Source organism: Neoarius graeffei, chromosome 19 (assembly GCF_027579695.1).
Source record: "Neoarius graeffei isolate fNeoGra1 chromosome 19, fNeoGra1.pri, whole genome shotgun sequence".
Classification (NCBI taxonomy): Eukaryota; Metazoa; Chordata; class Actinopteri; order Siluriformes; family Ariidae; genus Neoarius; species Neoarius graeffei.
This window is the reverse complement of record NC_083587.1, coordinates 24,771,797-24,778,149: the sequence shown is the minus strand read 5'-3', so window position 1 is coordinate 24,778,149 and position 6,353 is coordinate 24,771,797.

Genomic DNA, 6,353 nt, shown 5'->3' with positions numbered 1-6,353 from the left:
AGCAAAACAATAGCCATCCTAAATATTATTTAAGAACTTTGATAGTTTTAGCTGATATTTAGAGAGTTTTTCAAAGGGTTATGGTGGTTAAATTGCTGATTTTCTAAACATATGCCATGTCTATTTCAGATGCGTCACATCCATAACGGAATTATGTCACATCCATAACGCTGATTTTTTCTTCCTAGATTCTGCTTGAAATAGAAAATATTTTAAACAAAGGCTTTTTTTATTTTCAGCTAAGACTCCTTTATTAAATGCATGCCTGCATTTGGATATTATGTTTGCAATTTCACAGAGTTTGATGAATATGTGTAGTCATCCGGGAAATGGGGTATTTTTTCCGTCACATCCATAACGCATGTCTTTTTTGGCATTTTCTAGAGTTCTAAATGTACTATGGGAATTCTTTTTTTCCCATGACTTCTCCAATATGAGAGGTCTTAAAAATATACAACAAATTTTAAAATACTGGAAAGGAATAAAAATTAGCTAGGTCAGTTGTTGCCATTTTGAGTCCAAATGTCACATCCATAACGCTGGAATTGCTCTTCTACAGATTTAAAGATGCAGACTAATAGCAAAGCTAAGACAGATCAGTTCTGACCAACTCAGAATAAAATACATGAAACATGAGAGAGAGAGTATGGACATGAAGAAGGCCTACAGCAGAATCTGGACTAACAGTTTCCTGTGAACAGGGCCTACAGCAGAGCATGGGCCTGCTTTCCCTTTCTGAACACCTGGACCTACTGTCTCCACAGAACAGAGGATACAGAAAATTCTGGATGTTACAGCAAAGCCTGGATCTTCTGTATCCAACTGAACAATGACTACAGCAGAGCACAAACCTTGAACAGACTCTTAAACAGAGCCTGAACCTGTTGTTCCTCATTATGCAGGTCTTACACTAGTGCCTAATTATGTTATGCCCTTGTACATTGGATGTGGGAACCAGGGACATGGGAAGGCACTGGGTGTGATGGAACTGTAAGTGGCATACATTCTATCTATCTATCTATCTATCTATCTATCTATCTATCTATCTATCTATCTATCTATCTATCTATCTATCTATCTAATTGTTCTTTTAAGAGTTGAGGTTAAAAGAGTTAACTTCCATGTCCAGTTGTTTGTCTCTAAGGCTACATCCACACGGCAATGAGATTTTATTTAAAAAAATATCGCGTCCACATGGGCAACGGATCAGTAAAATATCAGGTACATATGGCAACGCAACGGTTGCTGAAAACGATGCAATACACATGCCACACCTGTACGTGCGCTGTAAGACAGTCCCATCGGAGACACCAGAACAATAGAAGAAGTAGAACGCATGCACATAAACCCCTTCTTCTACCCGGCATGAAGCACTCACAGGAACAAGCACACAACAACAAGAAGAAGACGGCTGCGACTACGCGAGGAAATCGTGCCTTCTGTGTGTACAAATTAGTTTTATTAGTGTGCATAGTTTTATATAACTTAATTTTCTTATTGTGTGTGAACATTTTGAAAAGCATTTTTATATAATTTATATAACTTTTTATATTGTGTGTGAACATTTTGAAAAGCAGTCTTATCCAATAAAAAAAGAAATAAGAAATGGTTCAGTTACTTGTTTATTTAAAAGAAAAGCTGTATACAAAAGTGAATGCAATGCAGTGGTTCATACAAAACAGCGAGAGTGCTGCTTGTTCTAGTCATGTGGTTGTGACGTCATCGTAAACAAATCCGTTCTACTCATCCAGACGACTTCGCAATGGCGCCGTTGCCAGATTTTTCCACTTTGGAACCCGTTCTCAAAAAATATTGTTTTGGGGCACCCAAAACGCCGGTGCCGTGTGGACGCCAGGCCGAAACGATAAACAATTTTATCAGATTCACCTGAATCCGTTGCTGTGTGGACAGGACCTAAGTGTCAGCCTTGCAATGATCTGACCACTTGTCCAGGGTGTACCCCGCCTCTCACCCACAGTCAGCTGGGATGCCTAGAGCTGCTATTCCCCACTGAATATGGCCTACACCAGAGCCTGGACTTGCTGTCTCCTACTACAGAAGATTCTGCATCTGCTCTTTCACAGTGTACAGGACCTGCAACAAAGCCTGGATCTGCTAACTCCTAATTAAAGGTCTCAAAGGGTCTTCAGCAGAAACTGAATGCCGTATAGCAGAGTTATGACCTGTTGTTTTTCAATGGACAAGACCTACAGAAAATCAGAGACTTGACGATACCCAGTGTGTCACTGCCTGTTTGAGCTGTTTGAGCCAGCATTTACATAATTCCATCCATCCGTCCATCCATCCATTATCTGTAACTGCTTAACCTGTGCAGGGTCGTGGGCAAGCTGGAGCCTATCCCAGCTAACTATGGGCGAGAGGTGGGGTACACCCCGGACAAGTTGTCAGATCACCACAAGGCTGACACATGGAGACAAACAACCATTCACACTCAAATTCACACCTACGGTCAATTTATAGCCTCCAATTAGCATAACCTGCATGTCTTTGGACTGTGGGGGAAACCGGAGTACCTGGAGGAAACCCATGCAGACACAGGGAGAACATGCAAACTCCACACAGAAAGGCCCATGTCGGCCACTGGGCTCGAACCCAGAACCTTCTTGCTGTGAGGCGATAGTGCTAACCACTACACCACCGTGCCGTCCGCATGTAAAATAAAAACATTAAAGCATTAAAAATATGACAAATGCAATAAACCTATCATATGCTCTTGGAAAACTTTCGGGTCTTTTCTCTATTATAGAGTTCGATGTTGAACCTTCAGAGGGGATATACCATACATTCAATAAAAAAAAACCTCACACACTTTACAAAGGCATCTTAGAAAATAATATATAATAATTGAAAAGTGTATGGCATGTACCCATTAAGGATTCCCCTAAAGGAAAAATACACAAAGTTCTAAATTTGATATTTCTTCTATAAAAGTGAAAAGTCATGGTATGCAGAGTTCTATAAGGTGTGTTGGTATGCCACAAAAAGAGCTTACAAGGCAGTAACATCCATTCATAGTAGCCTACCAATGTGAAAAGGGCAAATCCTGGAACCACCTAAATAACTGTAATCCCCAATCATATTGTAAACCTCTGCAATACCACAAACTCAGCGAATACCGCAATCTTCTTACTCAACTGGCCCTGTGTCATTCTTTACGCTCAGTGGGGGCAGGGATAGAAAGAAAACCTATGTGATAAACTGACTTAACAGGTCATAGGTTCAGGAGCACAATAAGACAACAACAACAACAACAACAAATCAGTTTGCTATATAGCATAAGCCAGAAAACAGAAAACTAAATGCTTTGGTTTTTGGTCTTTAAAAATACTGGCAGATACTGGGAACCGTGCAGAGACAGATTTTAGAAACACAAACTATCATGGCTGACTAAAGAGACGAGGTTCTTGCACTCCCCATTCTATATCCCTATTTTATTCAAAATAAAATGGAGTTCAACAGAACCTGATTGGTTCTCTGGGTGGAGGGATGAAATTTCTTGATCCCATGACAGTGACACTAACCAGTTGCAGGTGTTTATAAAGTCATGTGTAAGCACAAGTGGAGTTAGTGTCTCCTCTGAGCGTGTTCAGCTGGCCTGTGATGCTGCATAAGTAATGTTTTGGAGCAGGCACATGTTCATTAGCATTTGCTCTCCCAGATTTTTTCGCTTTACTATTTAGCAATGGCTAAACTGGGAGAAAAATCCTGACTAAGAAAATGTAATTCATCCTGAATTGAACAAACTTGTAAATATTTAGTTCTATTTAATTTAATTATTTTGTTAGGGAGCATAGCTCATCGTATGTCCTCGTGTGTCGCCATCAGAGGAACATGTAAATGACCTTGTCACAACCAAACATCCAGTAGCAGTCAAAAGTTTGTACACCCCTACTCTATTCATTCATAGTTTTTTCTGTATTTTGACTGTTTTCTACTTTGTAGAACAATACTGAAGACATCAAAACTATGAAATAACATATGGAACATATATGGAATTATGTGGTAAACAAAAAAGTGTTAAAAAATATAAAATGTGTTTCACATTTTAGATTCTTTAAAGCAGCCAGCGTTTACCTTGATGACACTTCGTACACTATTGGCATTATCTTAACCAGTTTCATGAGGTAGTCACCTGAAATGCTTTTCAGTTAACAGGTGTGCCTCATCAAAAGTTAATTAATGGATGAGTTTCTTGCCTTCATAACACGTTTGAGATCAAATAGTAAATAGTAAATAATAAAAATACATAAATAGCCCTATTCCATAACTGTAGTAATCCATATTATGTCAAGAACTGCTCAACTAAGTAAAGAGAAACGACATCCATCATTACTTTAAGGCATGAAGTGTCCATCCATTCATTACTTGTAGCCGCTTATCCTGTGCAGGGTCGTGGGCAAGCTGGAGCCTATCCCAGCTGACTACGGGCGAAAGGCGGGGTACACCCTGAGCAAGTCGCCAGGTCATCGCAGGGCTGACACATAGAGACAAACAACCATTCACACTCACATTCACACCTACAGTCAATTTACAGCCTCCAATTAGCCTAACCTGCATCTCTTTGGACTGCGGGGGAAACCAGAGCACCCAGAGGAAACCCACACAGACACAGGGACAACATGCAAACTCCACACAGAAAGGCCCTCATTGGCTGCTGGGCTCAAACCCAGGACCTTCTTGCTGTGAGGTGACAGATGCTAACCACTACACCACCATGCAACCCTCCATTGTTGTTATGAATTATATCACTACTTTAAAATGTTCCATTTCGAAGCTTTGACAACACAAATGTACCATTTTCACGTCAATAAATTATCCTGAATGGAATTGGATTGAGATGAGGCTGAGGGAGAGAGTAAGAAAGAATGCCACCACGTACAGCTGTAAGTGTACATCAGTTTAAATTGGGTTTAATTTTGGCTGCAGCATTAATATTAACAGTAGTGTGGGTCATTCCTCATTTGACCTCTGTTTTCTCTGTTTTGAAGCTGCTATTTCAATTAGCCTAGCGGCAGCATTAGGGAAAAGACTAGCCTATTGTTTTCTCATTAATCCCTGGAAATTTAACAAAACATCCAAGCTTCATTGTGTGCAGGTGTGCAGAAAGGGTCACTCTCTTATTAATGTAGAGAGTAAGTGGATTTTAATGGGTTTTGTAAAATTAACAAATGTGATTTTAAACAGAAATGTTAGACAGACTGAATCCCAAATTTGAATAAAGCTCATCAAATACAAATTTCAGAATGAAATTGTCACACGTAATAATAGGATTGTTTCTGAGAGATTCTGAATAGTGACCAAAGGCAATGAGTGTCCTAAAATCCTTTAAGCAAATGTTTTTTGTTTGTTTGTTTGTTTGTTTGTTTGTTTGTTTGTTTGTTTTTAAGTAAAATTCACATGGAATTCCCATTGGAAGTCATATAGGAGATTAGTTTTCTATGTTAAAATTCCCTATGACATGCTGTGACAAGTCATTAAATTCCCTTCAGGGTTCCTCACATGTTTTTGGGTAGTGCGTGTGTGTGTGTGTGTGGGGGGGGGGGGGGGGGGGGGGGGGGGCTTCTGATACTCTTTTAAGAAGTGAAGACTCATTGCCTAGCTGAAGAATAGAAACAGTTTTTCATTACTGTTTTTAATACCGTTGATGAAACTCCAACCAGTATAAACCATTACACTCAGATTAATGGTTAAACCTTGTCCATAATATTGAAAAATGGAAAGTCTCCTGCAGAATTTGATCTAGAGAATAGTAATTATTTGCATGAGTGTTGAGTGGGGGGCGGCACGGTGGTGTAGTGGTTAGCGCTGTCGCCTCACAGCAAGAAGGTCTGGGTTCGAGCCCCGTGGCCAGCGAGGGCCTTTCTGTGCGGAGTTTGCATGTTCTCCCCGTGTCCACGTGGGTTTCCTCCAGGTGCTCCGGTTTCCCCCACAGTCCAAATACATGCAGGTTAGGTTAACTGGTGACTCTAAATTGACCGTAGGTGTGAATGTGAGTGTGAATGGTTGTCTGTGTCTATGTGTCAGCCCTGTGATGACCTGGCGACTTGTCCAGGATGTACCCCGCCTTTCGCCCATGGTCAGCTGGGATAGGCTCCAGCTTGCCTGCGACCCTGTAGAACAGGATAAAGCGGCTAGAGATAATGAGATGAGATGAGTGTTGAGTGTCGAAGCTTATATGAGTGCTATATGTACATACAGGGTTAATATCATTCAGACAGGTAGTTCATTCAAAGAACACATTGGGATATAGCTATTGTAGCCTATTACTAGATTATTTGAGAAAGTGAAGAACAAATCACATTAACAGGTATAATATTGGATTCTTGTCTGTC